The sequence below is a fragment of the Pan troglodytes genome, chromosome 2 (assembly GCF_028858775.2).
Source record: "Pan troglodytes isolate AG18354 chromosome 2, NHGRI_mPanTro3-v2.0_pri, whole genome shotgun sequence".
Taxonomy (NCBI): domain Eukaryota; kingdom Metazoa; phylum Chordata; class Mammalia; order Primates; family Hominidae; genus Pan; species Pan troglodytes.
The window spans coordinates 118445984-118461157 of NC_086015.1; the positions used below are offsets into that span (position 1 = coordinate 118445984).

General features: G+C 33.6%; 1 protein-coding gene across 20 annotated transcripts in view; it reads right to left on the reverse strand.

The window, feature by feature from the left end:
* The window catches only part of ZBTB20 (zinc finger and BTB domain containing 20), an 830436-nt gene that overhangs the window by 813275 nt on the left and 1987 nt on the right, over positions 1-15174 (reverse strand). For 5 of the 20 annotated variants that reach the window (XM_063806107.1, XM_054682154.2, XM_054682152.2 and 2 more), the window contains exon 2: positions 14567-14661. The exons of the other annotated variants lie outside the window; for them this stretch is intronic. The gene's annotated coding sequence lies outside the window, so the exon portion shown is untranslated. The remainder of the gene's footprint in view (positions 1-14566; positions 14662-15174) is intronic. 20 annotated transcript variants of the gene reach the window in all.

Consider the following 15174-nt stretch of genomic DNA (forward strand, 5'->3'; position numbering starts at 1 on the left):
CAGCAAATATTTATCAATCAACTTCTATGTGCAAGGACTCAATTAATGTGTAATTGGCATTATTAACTTATTTGTGACATCAACAGGGATAATATTAAAATTATTTAACAACTGACACAAAAGGTACCAACTAAAGAACCTGAACACTGAACAAAGTGAAACATACCCTCTAAGTTTTATCAAGGGATATCAACTGCATGTCAGCTATGATGTGGGCATGACCAATAGAGTCTGATTTAATCACAAACTACAAATCATTTGTAGATGTTATTTGGCCTGAAATGCTAGAAGAACATCTGAAGATTTAAGAGAACATGTAGAAAATTCTGGTAGCACGTGGTCCAAAATTAACTTAAAGAAAATGCAAATATAAAGGAAAAAAACAATCTCCTTGGGTGCCAAGATTCAGAAATATGAACTCATTACTACCAAAACTAGCCATAATATTTTAAATTATTTTAATTTCTTTTTTTGTTTGTTTTTTGAGATGGAGTTTCGCTCTTGTTGCCCAGGCTGGAGTGCAATGGCACCATCTCGGCTCACCACAACCTGCACCTCCCAGGTTCAAGTGATTCTACTGCCTCAGCCTCCCAAGTAGCTGGGATTACAGGCATGCACCACCATGCCCAGATAATTTTGGATTTTTAGTAGAGACAGGGTTTCTCCATGTTGGTCAGGCTGGTCTTGAACTCCTGACCTCAGGTGATCCAGCTGCCTCGGCCTCCCAAAGTTCTGGGATTACAGGAGTGAGACACCGTGCCCGGCCAATTATTTTTATTTATGCATTTATATTCAAATATACCTAATTTTAATAAAATACATAAGTGGGGTTTTGAACATGTTTTTAGCACAACTTTTCTTTTCCTTTATTTCTTGGCTATCTGCTCCTCTCCTTTCATATTTCCTCTCATAAATAGTTATCCATTTTTATAACTTAGTATGCATCCTGCCACATTCTTCTTCCTTTAAAAATAACCCTACTATAAGGTAGATATATACATATGCAGATATTACCTATAAATATACATATTCAAGGATCTTTGTCATTATTTTTTAAAGGCTGAATATTATACACACTTTTCTATACCTTGCTCTTCTCACTCATAAGAAACTCCTGGAAATTCTTTCAGAAGATCTGAGATAGCTTTATTTCACATCATTTAATGACAGCATAATAGCCCATGGTTGAGTTTCCATTATTTACTAGCATTACCTTGTTAATGGGATTACTATTTTCTGCAGTTTTACCACTACAATAAAGTTACAACAACCTGGAAACCAAAAAATACACATGTTCTTAAATATTGCTACCTATATTTCTATGGAATATATTCCCAAAAATGAGACTGCCAGGTTAAAGTATTTGCAAATCATATGCAAATTATAATTTTAATAGGTTTTTGGTAGTCTTACAAGACTGCATTTTATAACAGGTAGAATATATCACATTTCCACCAGTAACAAATACTGTTAAGGTGCAAAATGGGAATATACTTTCATTTTTTTACATGGAGATCATCAGTTATGCCAGTCCCATTAATTTAAAAAATCCATCATTTTCCAACTAAGTTGTCATCTTTTTCAGAATTTGCCAATCATTTCCACTGATCTATTATGTATGCCTAGGCCATCACCATGTTGTTTTAATTAGCTGACTTTGTAATATGTTCTGGTATGTGTAATACAAGTCCCTCCTCATTGCTTTTTCGTATTTGCTTGCCTTTCGTTACCATTTAATCTTCCAAGTAGTTTTAAAATAACACTGTTGACTTCAAAAAAGAAAAAAAAATCCCCCAAGATTCTAATTGGAATTGCATTATATAATTTATTAACTTTGAAATAATATTTTTATTGTTTTCCCATCCTAAACCAGTTTGTCCTTCTCTTAATCAGATCCTGTTTTATGCATTTTAATATCTTTGTTTTCATATAGTTCCTGTACCTTTCTTGAAAAACTTATTAATAGGCATTTTGTAATTTGTGTTTCTATGGAAAATGGAATAATATTTTCCCATTGGGAAAAAAAGTCTCGTAGATGCCCAAATTCCTCCAGAGCAGAGTTGTTTTCATCTTATCTTTTATCCAACTACCTTATCGATTTTTCTTACTCATTTTTCTAGATTTTAAAATTCAAGTTTCTATAATTTTTAGGCCATATATCATCAGCAAGAGACACCTGACATTCTTCTCTACAAATGTTAATGTTATATCATTTACCAACTGTATATGATAAAGCCTCTAAAATAATGTTAAATAATTGTGATGGTTCCTTGTTTAGTTTGTTGTTAATTAAAATGTTTTTAGGATTTAACAATTTAGGCCATGTGCAGTGGCTCACGCCTGTAATCCCAGCACTTTGGGTGGAGGCTGAGGTGGCAGGATCACTTGAACCCAGGAGGTTGAGGCTGCAGTGATCCCTGATCATGCCACTGCACTCCAGCCTGGGTGACAAAGTGAGATCCTGTCTCAAAATAAAAGACAAAAAAAAACCCCCAAAATTTAGAATACTTTTTGCCATTTATTGAGATAAACATGATTTTTCTCCTTTAATTTGATGATGTAATAAATTAAATTGGTATATTTCCTATTATTGAATCATGCTTACATTCCTACTTAAAAATATATTTTAAAATAGCTACTAGTGAGTTATTATTTTGATTCACTGTTAATATTTTCTAACATTTTCCTTAGAATTTTTTAATATACTTCGTAAGTGAAATTATACATTTTTTACTATATAATCTTTAACAGAATTAGATATTAAATTATGGAATATTTTGATATTTTTCCATGGCCTAGAATGATTTAAATTACATCAAAATTATGTATTCCTTACGTTTAAGTGACAACATCTGGTCAAATTTCTAATCTTTTCTATGCTAAGTAGCATCTGCTTTCTACTTCTTCTTAGGTCAATTTTTATCATTTGTATTTGACTAAAAGTCCTTTTATTTCTCAAGGGTTTTAAATTTGTCACATAGCTACATTCTTATTTAACATTCTTTTCATCTTCCAGTTTTTTCTTCTTTTTCATTTCTAATTGTGTACTTTTGTCATTCTTTTTCCTAAAGCTTTATTAGTGAATTAAAATTCATATAACATAAACTCACCATTTTAACTGTATTAAAGTATATAATTCAGTGACATTCACAAAGTTGTATAAATATCACCAATTACCTCCAGAACATTCTCATCACTCCAAAAGGAAACCCTATACCCATTAAGCAGTCACTCCCCATTTTTCCTTCTCCCAGCCCCTGGCAACCACTAATCTCCTTTCTGTTTCCACCTATATGCCTACTCTGGACACTTCATATAAATGAAATCACACAGTATGTAGCCTTTTGAGTGTGGCCTCTTTCACTAAGCATGTTTTCAAGGTTCATCCATGTTACAGTATGTATCAGTACTTCATTTTTTTATGGCTAATATTATATTGTATAGATATATCATAGATGAATAATTTTTATTCCTTCATTCAGCAGTTGATGGATATGAGTTGCTTCCACTTTTTGGCTACTATGAATAATGCTGCCATGAATATTTGAGTATAAATTTTATGTGAACATATGCTATCACTTCTCTTGGGTATATACCTCAGAGTGGAATTGATAGGCTCATTTTCTTTTTTGCTTTATCATATTCACAAGGAGTTTATGTATCATATTGATCTTTCCAAAGAACCAGCCTTTAGATTTATTTTGGGTTTTACTATATGGTTTTTCTATTTCATTACTTTCATCTTTCTAACAATCTCCTCATCTTCTATCTTGTATTATTCTTTATACTAACTTCTTAACATTAGGTTATCTTTATCTTCCCTCTTCCTTAATAACAAAGGCCTTTAAGGCCATCAATTTTCCTCTGACAACTATTTTAGCTAATTTTCATTGGCTTTTACAAAAAATATTTCCTTTTCATTGCTTTCTAGGTGATTTCCTTTTCATCCAAAAGATATCTGGGAATGTTTTAATTTCTATGCAGATTTTTTTAACCTTTTAGAAAAACTGTTAAAATTTGATATATGTTAGCTTACAGTCAGAGAAAGTGCCTGCAAAATCTCTGCTCTCTAAAACTCAGTTTTCTTAGCAGCCAAGTGCAGAGATGTTCAAAAATATTTAAAGAATGTCCCACTGTAATTCCTATTATTCACGTTTTGATTTCTAGATCTATCCTCCAAATCTCATCTTTTTTTTTTCAATATTTCATCATGGGTTTTTTTATATGCTTGGATACATTTCTTGCATTTGGTCTTTTCATTCACTAATTCATATTTCGACAGTGACTATGCTCTCCCACAAATCCTGAGTTGTTCAAATGAGATATATTTAATATCTGAAATTATTTTCTGTTCTTTGAATTTCCTTAAGTGCTCCCAATTTCTGTTTTCAAATTCAGTTTTCATGTTTTTGCCAGTAGTCCTAGTTACCTGGAGTGTGTACTCTGATTTTCCTCTCTCACTTGCTATGGGTCTCCTTAAATGAATTGCTATTTTTCGCTAACTCACTGGAGCTCAGGTCTGGTTGCCAGATTATCCTAACTTGCTATGGGTCTCCTTAAATGAATTGCTATTTTTCGCTAACTCACTGGAGCTCAGATTATCCTAAATGGCAGAAATATCACAGGTGGTGAAAAGCAAAGGTAAACAGCCTGTCAGTTCCCTGCAAAGGCACATGGACAAAGAGCTCTGTTGTCCTATCTCTATTTCTTTTTAGCCTCCAAAGACAGAGGACTCCACCAGGACATTCAGCTACTTTAGCTTTTTAGCAGCTAGCGACACTTTGGTACTTAAAATGGATAAATATTGATCTTCTCCTACAGGAGTTCACAAACCTCTAAAGCCCAAGCTCTTCGTCCCAATGACTGTTGCTTTCTCATATTTACCCATGGACTCCAGCACCATTCTCCAGTTGCTTGCCCAACAGAAGGCAGAAGTTTCAAAGCAGTGTTTCTCTGCCCAAGGTGTCATGACAGTTGTTTACAGGTCACAGCAGCCATTTGCTTCAGAAAGCCAGGCAGCTTGGAATTGGAAGTGAAGAAGATAACCATATATAGCTACTTTGTTTTCAAAGTCTTTAATTTTAAAAAAGCCTGGGGTGGAGTGGGGTATATGGGTGTGAGGTATGTCTGGACTTCATTATACTTATTCCTAAGAATCAATAGTTTCCTCAGAAAGCATATTCCTGAATATATAAAATGACAATATGTTCTTCTGCATGCTCTTTAGATTGAAATTGTGAAATACACTCCAGCTATTAATCACTTTAAGTAAGCTTTAATGCAATCCCAATTTTAATTATTCCAGGACTTAATTATCTTTTGTTTTGAAAACAACTTCAAATCAATTTGCTGTAGTTTCAGTTAGAAAGACAAATTATGACTTTAGCCAATCAAGTCTGCCAATGTCTAACAAGTTTTATAAATATGAAAAAGTATGTCAGCTATTTATATAGGAATTACATGTGTCCCACATGTGGTTTACACAATGTTACCCTCTATATTGTTCACAACCCAACTACCTTTTTTGCTTTCTAGAAGAGCTAAGTAATTATATTATATTATCACTAATATTACAGGGTTTAACTGGATAAGACTTCTAAATAACTCAGATAATTAGGTAAAATAATTAAACCTATTTTTTAATTGTGTGAAATTTTATGAACATTCCTTAAGAATTAGAAAGCTCATATAAAAAGTTCAAAATCTCAATTGCAATCTATGAATTACAAAGCATAGTGTGCTTTGTTTGTCCCTCTATCCAGATAGGAATCATATAGGATATGAAATATGGGTTTCATCCTTAAATCAGCAGATAATATAATTCTGTGTACTCTATTCAACACAATATCCTGAATTGATTGTAGTAGATTTGCTTTACCACTGATGGGAGATACCTGACATATTTCTTTTCTGAATCACGGTAAATGTAATTTTATTGGAATTTCTGCCATGATAGAATTTCATTAAGTACCTAAAAGGATAGAAAACTGTGAGCATGTACAAACACGTTGGGTCTTGGAAAAAAGTACAGGGAAAGTCTATAATAGGTAATAATTTTAACAATGCTAAATTTGAACTCCAATAAGTAAACGGATAGCCTAGTAAGGAAAAATAATTTTCCCAGGATAAGTACAAAAAAAGCCTGATCAACATTGAATCCCTCCTGTGTGCCAGATATTAGGCTAAGCACTAAAGCTATAAAGATAAATAAAGCATGGTACCTGTTGTTAAGGAACTGCAGTTAAGTGTACTATAATTCTAAATGTTACCTTTCCTAAGTGATGAATGTCAAAGAATTTAAGTTATAAGTTAAACTGCATATAAAACATCACACTGAATCAAACTCACTTTACACCAGATGCACCCATTTGTGCATTATAAAACTCATCATTACACATATAAGACAGAAACAGAGTAATGCATACCCCAAATGACAGAAACAACCATTTATTTTTGGCTCTTATGCACTTTGGTAATTCACTTAACAACAAATGTTGAGACTGTAATGCAGAATATTTGAATCAGAAGAACCTAGAATTTTGTTCATTTTTCCCATACTGCTTTTCAGCTCAAATGACCCCTTTAACACAGTATTGCCTTGCTCTCAATCCCTTTCTAAAACAAGAAAGATTATTAAAAACATGAGTGTTCAAAGGTATTTCTCTGAGGGTCAGATGTATAAAGGACAGTGAGATACAAACAACATAGCTGTTAAGAACACTAGGTCCCACAGGCTATCAAAATTACAAGAACAACAGAGTACCACCGATGATGAACTTGAGGAGAAAGGTGCCATGCACGAACTGAATGTTGATAATTTTTCTAACTTTAAAATACATTTTTCAGTGATGTATCCATTTGAATTATATAAAATGATTATTATACTATACTTCTTAATGCACTAAAAATAAGAGAATAAAGAAAATATCAGATATTCTCATAAGGAACAGTAAAGACACATAAGGGATGGTATAGCAATTTCATTATTCTTTGACTGCATTCAGATGATACAGCTTATATTTGTAATATAGCTTAACAGTAAACATTATCTTTTGAAAACTTTTTAAGTTTTTAGTACCTTGTATACAAAGGGTATATGAGTATGTATGTATACATGACACACGTACTTGGTTGGAGGTCATTTAAATTATCTGAAATAAAAATTCACTTTAAAGGTTACTATAATTCCTTTTAATTCATGCATGCTGACTATACTAAATATAATCCAAAGTCATGTACACTGACTTTACCTGAACTGATTTGAGACTACTACTCTGATAGAAATGCATTTATACTATCAGATAAAATTAAATCTTTCTTTCAGTATAGTGACAAATCAAGGAAAAGTTAAAGTACATAATAAAAGTCTAGACTGTATTCCACTCAAAGCATAGTAGAGGCTGTTTTAAAATTCCATGAATATGGGAAGGAGGAGACAAAAGCTAAATTCCATAATAAATAAAACAAAATTAAGGTATATAATATTTTACCCCTCATATCCATCACATCCTCAAGAAAGTTAACAGATGTTTTCCTGTTTTTGAAAATTGGACAGCAAACAACAATGTAGATTATAAATGTTCCTAGAACAGTGATTTCCAAATTGGGTGGCACACAGTAGGCATTCAATAAATGGCTTACCACACAGATTGTGCTACATTGGATATCTTTGTCATGCACTTAAACTTACTGCCTAACTCTATCTAGGTTAGGACTGATGATCATGTTTTTGTGCCAAAAGCATAGCAGTCTTTGTTTTCGAAACTCTCGGTGACCCATATTTAAGCCAGCTATTGGTTTCTGAAACAAATGTTAAGGGCACAAAGAACAAACAAACACAAAAGCCTTCCAAAGTCATAGGATTTGCTACCCTTTGAATACACTGTTTCTAGTCTCCCTCACCCCTATTTCGGCATGATACCTGGTTCTTGGTTATTCAGTCGAGTTTGATTTAGTTTTCCTTTTTGACCTCTACCTTCCCAGAACTTCCAGTAATACTTCCTTTGTCCTGCTCCTACCCATGATTTCCAAGGCCTGCTTTAACATGGTACCCAACTCCATCAGCAGTTAGAGTCTATTCACTGTACAACCTTTAGACAAATTCTCTATCATCATTTTTAATTCTAGACTGAAGAGTTATATTTTAAAAAGATTCTATCACAGCAACCATTGTTCCTACTTACAACTCTTTCACCTTGTACCCTTCTCTAGAACCTTCTCCAAATCTATGCCTTTCTGAAATAAAATTGTCATTATTAATCTGGGCAAGCACTGAGTTAAAATCGTCCCAGAATAGAGGTCTGATGGGGTGGTGATTAAGAGCTTAGGTTCTCCAGAGCTGTACTTGAGTTTAATTTCCCATGTGTTTTATACTTAGCTGTGTGACTTTGAACAAGATACTTACCCTTTCTGAGCCTTCGCATATCTTTAAAATTGGGATAATAAAGGTACCTGTCTCACGGGATTGTGGAATTAACTGAAAAAATGCAGATATAACCAATGACTGCAACAAAGTAAGATCTCAGTAAATGTTGGCTACTATTGGTGTTGGTGGTGTGATTAGTATTCCTGTTTAATACAAGGATAGAATGCATTTACTTTTCACTGTGCTTCCCACTAATAATTTTGCTAGTCTTTTTGGTACTCATGGCTTTAGAAGAGTTACAGTGATTCTTCAATACGTATACTGGGTTTCAGTTAACACTAAAACCAGCTTCCCTTAAGCACATTTAGAATATCTTTTCCATTATTTGCATGCATTGAAGCATTCATACCACCTTTTGGGTCCAACAATTGATCTAAAATTATTCTTACAATTTCTCCTGATTAGCTAGATGTTTGGTAAGCTAAAATAGCTTAGCATCATCTAACAGACAGTATATTTTGGCTATGAGGTGATTTATAAAATATTATATGATCAGTACCAGGAACATCTGGAGCTGTGGGTGGATGTGAGGAAATGAGAGGATTCAGGATAGTATAGCTTCCTGCAGACTGCTGTTTCCATCTAAGGTAACGTTAGATAGCTTTAAGCCTTTCACTACCATTCATACTAGCAAAAAGGATGAGTCAATTAAACAGAAACTGAGAGTAAAATTTTAAATTAGAACTTTGAGGTTATCATTAAAGATCTATCAAGTAGGTATATACAAATTGTATATAGTTGTTTCTTTCAATATACAACAGGACAATATTTGCAAAGTCTTTTCTAACAGATTCTTTCCTAGTCAGATTTCTTTGCCTACCTTGTCTTCCTTCCTATGTAAATCTATCTGTGCATGGATATAATATAAGATCAAAAACTAAATGCAGTAGTTAAAAATTACCAATTTTATAAGATCTGCATGGAGGTGGTTCCTGATTACTCAATGTATACCTATGTTTTGCTTAGAGAAGAGAATCACAAAACCAAATTTATCTTTTATCTTTGAATAAATGTATCTATCTATAGATTTTATAGAAATAGAAAAATGTGAGTTGATTCATTCTGTTGTTACCTGCATCCTCAATTTTAACAACTTTATGCTGCATGAAATGCAGAGTCAAGTTTACAAATTCTATTAGCAATACACCTTCCTGAGTTAAGATGAGTTGGCAAAGTATTTATGTAAACTAATAGATTTATTATACTTACCCACTATGAAAGATTATAAGTACTTAATATCATATATCTATACTTTACTAGTGTGCTATGTTAGAAAGCATGTAACATTAAAATTAAACTTTTATAAAAGACTAAAAGTGGAAAGCAAAGTCAAGTATTTTACATATACTGTTTCTAGGTGTCCTAAGCATCAGTTTCAGTAACACTACCAGAAGCTAAAATAACAATTCAATTGTTGAAGGAAACAAACTCAGATGATTAGAACTGAAAATGACCCTAAAAATGAAAAATCTAAGGTGCTAAGGTGGAGATCCGCATAGATTATGCAACATGCCATAGATCATGTAACTAATTAATGGCCGCAGTAGAACTAGAACAACCTCTACTAACTTCACATCTGAGATTTTTGACAATGTATAACAAAGAGTTGAATTTAATATATGAGAGATTGAAAAGGTAGATATTGTCCCCAAGTTAAAAATCTTTGGATGTAATTACTTCTACTTACTTAATTTTATATTCCTAAGACGACACATTTAAAATAGCATAAAACTGTAAAAACTGGTTAGAAGTAATGAAAACTACAAACAAAATTTATGCTTTATCTTAAATCAAAACCATGGAAAAGGCCATTTTCTTTTGTCTAAAGGAAGCCTGAGATTTACTGAAAATGTGTGTGAGTGCGAGAGTGTGTATGTGTGTGTGGTGGTGGTAGGGGTCTTTGTTTTGTTTTGTTTTGTAAATTGTTAGAGATTGTTCTATTAATAGTTTCCTTTTGTAATGGTAATCTGTGCTCCAAAATGAGGGCACACTAAAATGAATTTCTGATAATTTATAAAGCAGTGAAATACAAATACATTTCTAGAAACTTACTAATGACAGTAAGAAAATGGGTACCAAGAGTTTCAAAATTAAAAATCAAAATCTTTTTAATATTATGTTGAATTAGAACATCTTTTTAAAAGCCAAAAGTAATTGAAAAGAGATTAAATTGGTACACTCAACTCTCTAAACTGTGTGTATATTTTTCTTAAAGTGCATATCTATGAGCTGACAGTAAAGACAGGCTGGCTGCTTTGTTTGACTATAGTTCTGTTTACCTCATACTGTCAAGAATGGATTTTGACACAGTATTAATATTGCTATTTTTATTGATATAATTAGCACTGCTATAAATAATTTCTTGTGCTGCCATATGTAAGTATATCATTACAATCAGCAGTATTTAGTGCTTCTTTTTCTTATATGACACCTTGAAAACAGACTGTTGGCCCAAAGAACAAAAGTGACCTCATGATATGGGAATCACTGAAAAAAACATTGCCCTGTCAATAGAGACTACTGTTTTGTGTATGACTTCACTAAACAAACTAGTTTATATTTGTTTGAAACTAAAGTTTCTCACCAATCTGCTGTTTCAATTTCACATCACACCATATTGTACCTAAAACAGGCAATCTGGATTCCTGTTGCTACTTTTTCTTCCCCCAAACAGCTCAGGAATGGGTTTGAAATACAAGGCTTGAATACATAAAGCAAAATAATTAAGACACCCAAAATTCAGAATGGGTGGGTGAAAACAAGTACACTTGAAACCATTTGTGTAACTACTAGTGGGTGGCCCACTGTGAGTTTTTGATTATATGAAAGCAAAATCAAAACATATTTTATCTTGCCTCTAGATCACATCAGCTGTGACAATAACCTTATCTGGACCTTGAATAGTTTGTTCATAAAACAAAGTAGGGTGACTGACCCAGTGCATATTCAACACAGAGTATGAAGGCCAAAAGAAAATGACAATACAATTCAAAACAAGTTTGTGGAAATTTTAGACTAGTATATTAAAACCTTTCTTTGTCTCTATCACTTGACAGATGGTTAGCCTTCACACAGCCTAGTATCTCTGGCAAAGAAATGACTGTGTCTAGCCAATAACACCCCAAATTTTGACTTAAAATGCACTGTACACATGCTTAGACTTACCTTACAAATATGAATATTAATAAACTTAGTCATGCTTACTTTATTACTATAAAAACTTGATAGATGTCAAGATTTCATCTTCGGCCGTTAAAAATACCTTCTTGAAACTCAACTATCTTAGGTGGATATAAGGTTTTATGAACTCTGCACTTCAGATTTCATTCATTTCACAGGTTGGCTGGTAATCATGCTTAAAAAAATACTTCCAAAATAACATTTCATCCCAAAAATATAAAATTTATAGAAATTTAATTAGCTGGTGTTTCTATGCTATCCATAGGAAGGTTTTGGTAACAAAGTGGCTTAAACAAAATCACCAGGGAACCCTGAATACACTCCATGTCAAGGACCACAGGCAGGACTGGAATTATTTATCCAGTATTGATATGTCTTTATTCAAAAACTGCTCATTTATAAATATATACTCACACACACATGCAAACACATATCGATCAACCATCCTTACCAGAAAACAGGAAACGGTCTTACTTTTTAACATTCAATTAGCCATTCTTCCATTTTGCTCTTTAAAAAAAATTCAACTGAGGCTGGGCACAGTGGCTCACACCTGTAATCCTAGCTCTTTGGGAGGCCGAGGCAGGCAGATCACGAGGTCAGGAGATCAAGACCATCCTGGCCAACATGGTGAAACCCTGTCTCTACTAAAAATAACAAAAAAATTAGCAGGACGTGGCTGTGCGCGCCTGCAGTCCCAGCTACTCAGGAGACTGAGGCAGGAGAATTGCTTGAATCTGGGAGGCGAGGCTGCAGTGGGCCAAGATTGTGCCACTACACTCCAGCCTGGCGACAGAGCAAGACTCCATCAAAAAAAAAAAAAAATTCAACTGAAACAATGTATTCCATTAGTTATAAAGTCTGTTTCCTCCTAAATCTTCCTATTTATAGCTTTCAGATGCTGGCAAGTCCGTATACAAATAGCCAGAGGCAATCACAAACTGCTCTAAAGTGTATTAATATGTACCCTTCCTGGAAGAGGCTGATTATGTTCCAAATTAGCATAAATAGAGATCTAATGTAGGTATAAGCGTGACAAACCCTCCATGGCACAGGATGGGAGGGCTGGGGGAGGGAGGATTGTATTAAAAAAAGTTATTCCACTCAAGAACTAAACTTGTATTTGGCTAACAAAGTAAGACTCACCATGACAGATGGGAAAAAAAATTAAAAAGGAAAAACTGTTATTTGAGAACTATGAACTAGGTTTTGGAAAGGTGAGACACCCACTACTTGAAGTCACAAACTCAGCATTAAATCATATACTCATCTAACCAGGTACCAACTTTCCTTCTGTTAGAAACCCAGGATTTTTACACCTACAGACTAAATGATTAAAGTATTGCTAAAATCTTCTGTAATGTTCCTCTTGCATTACAAATAAGTCTATTAAAGCAGAAAAGTGCCAATCAAATGCTTTTGAAAAAATGGTTTAAATAACAAAGCATTTTTTGCAGGTCTCTCCTCTTTAATGTCGCCTATAAACTAATTACAATAAATTTTCACCTTCTCTTGATAAAATCACAACTGAAACTAGGCATGGTGGCATGCACCTGTAGTCCCAGCTACTAGGAGGCTGAGGCAGGAGGGCGGATCACTTGAGCCCAGGAGTTAAAGTACAGCCTGGGCAATAAAAGGAGATTCCCATCTCAAAAAACGAAAAAGTAACCCAGAACTGAAAAAGATTTAGGTACTTGATTTTTCAGATATGTTCCTAAAAACAAATCCCAACCAAAAATTAACAGATATTCTAGCTTTTGTTTTACCATACTTTGCTAACAGGATAATACTATGTAGGAATTTTATAGTAAATTTCAAGACACAAGATTTTTTAAATATAAAGCAACATTTTATTTATTTCAAAGACATTATTAAAATCATGAAAAAAATCCCTATCTGTTAAAATTACCAACTGAAATATATGGAGAAAGTTTCATGACAATAACAAAAGGTACAAATAAGAAATAAACTAAGATCTTTCTTTCCTATCACTGCCAACTGGTAAACACCTTCTTCCTTCTCAAACTTCTGTAGGCTCTTTCAAACTGTAGTTCCTAAGACAAGAAAGCAGCTAGGTTTTAAAGTTTCATTAAAAAATCTCCTCCCCTAACAATCTAAAATGAACAAAGTGTGTGTGACATTAGAATGTAAGCTCCACAAGGGCAGGCAATTTTCTCTCTTGTTCATTATTACACTCCAAGTGTCTAGAACAATATGATAAATTTAACCATCCATTTCAGAAAAATATGATTATTTCAGAGATTAAAGCAAAGCTCATCAATCTCTACTTCCGTATTCCAAATGTTTTTGAAGAAGTCTCTGCTTGCCACTGGTTCTGTGAAGTTATTCAAAATAATATGTAATTATTTTATAAATTATAGATCGCAGGAACTTAGCTGTAGCTTTTATTGCCCTTCTAAAACAACCTCATTATTCAGACTGGCCTTTTTTTCTAGAAAGTCCAATTTACCTAATTATTCAGACTAGCCTTTTTACTAGAAAGTCCAATTCGTCTAAAAAGTCTTCTGAAAACTTTCACTAATGCAACAAAAATGATTCGCTTAAAATATTTTTTCCTTAGATTTTCTTCCTATACCAAGTAGTCAAATTCTTATTAACAGGACAACAAGAGGAATTAGATGTTTGTGGGTCTCAAAAACTTTCTGATCCAATTATAGAAGAAACTGGCATCACATCAACTGGTAGTTCTAAACACCCCCTTCCCCAATTATAGCCCTCACATGAAAGTTTCTCTTTCCTCTAGTATTCCATTTAATCTCGTATTTTCTTTTAGTAGCTAGTCAATGTACACATGACCTATATGTGCATTTTCTTGGTTTTGTAGTAATCTTAAAACACGGGCCTAGATGGGTAAGCATAAAGACTTCTTCCTGGAAATGGATAAAATTTGACAATTTTTAACCTGATACTTTCTTTAGCTTGTTAAAATTAGGACCTCACCGTGAAAGGGCATATTGCTGTGGAGGCTGGTAGGCAGCAAACTTGTCACCTGATCTTCATATGCACAAGGCCTGTATTCCACTGGTCTATAAAATCTGAAATCATAAAACCAAAAATATCCAATTGCCCAACTCACTGAGCAGCTAATATAGTTCTAGAAATCTCACTTTTCTTCTTCTCACCTGTTTACTTCAACACCATGTGTCCCCAAACCTAAGGCCCTCCAAAATTGAGCTCCATAAAAAGTCACAACCCCAATCTTGAAAATTAAGCCTTGAGTACTGAACAGTTACATCAGCAATTCCTCAAGGGCAATTTCAAAAGCTTTCCTGGGAGACTACTGGAAAGATGGCACAGGGATATCACCATGCACTATGTGTGCAACAACTTTGATATATTCTAAGAATCACAAAGAACAAAGGCATGAAAATCAATGTAATTTTTTTTCTTTCACTAGAAAAATACAGATTCTTCATTTTAAAGCAAAAAAGCAAAAAGTAGCCACATCTTGACTGGACAAACTTACAGTTGACCCTCAGTATCCATGGGAGATTGGTTCTGGGACCTCTCTAGGAAACCAAAATCCACAGATGCTCAAGTCCCTTACA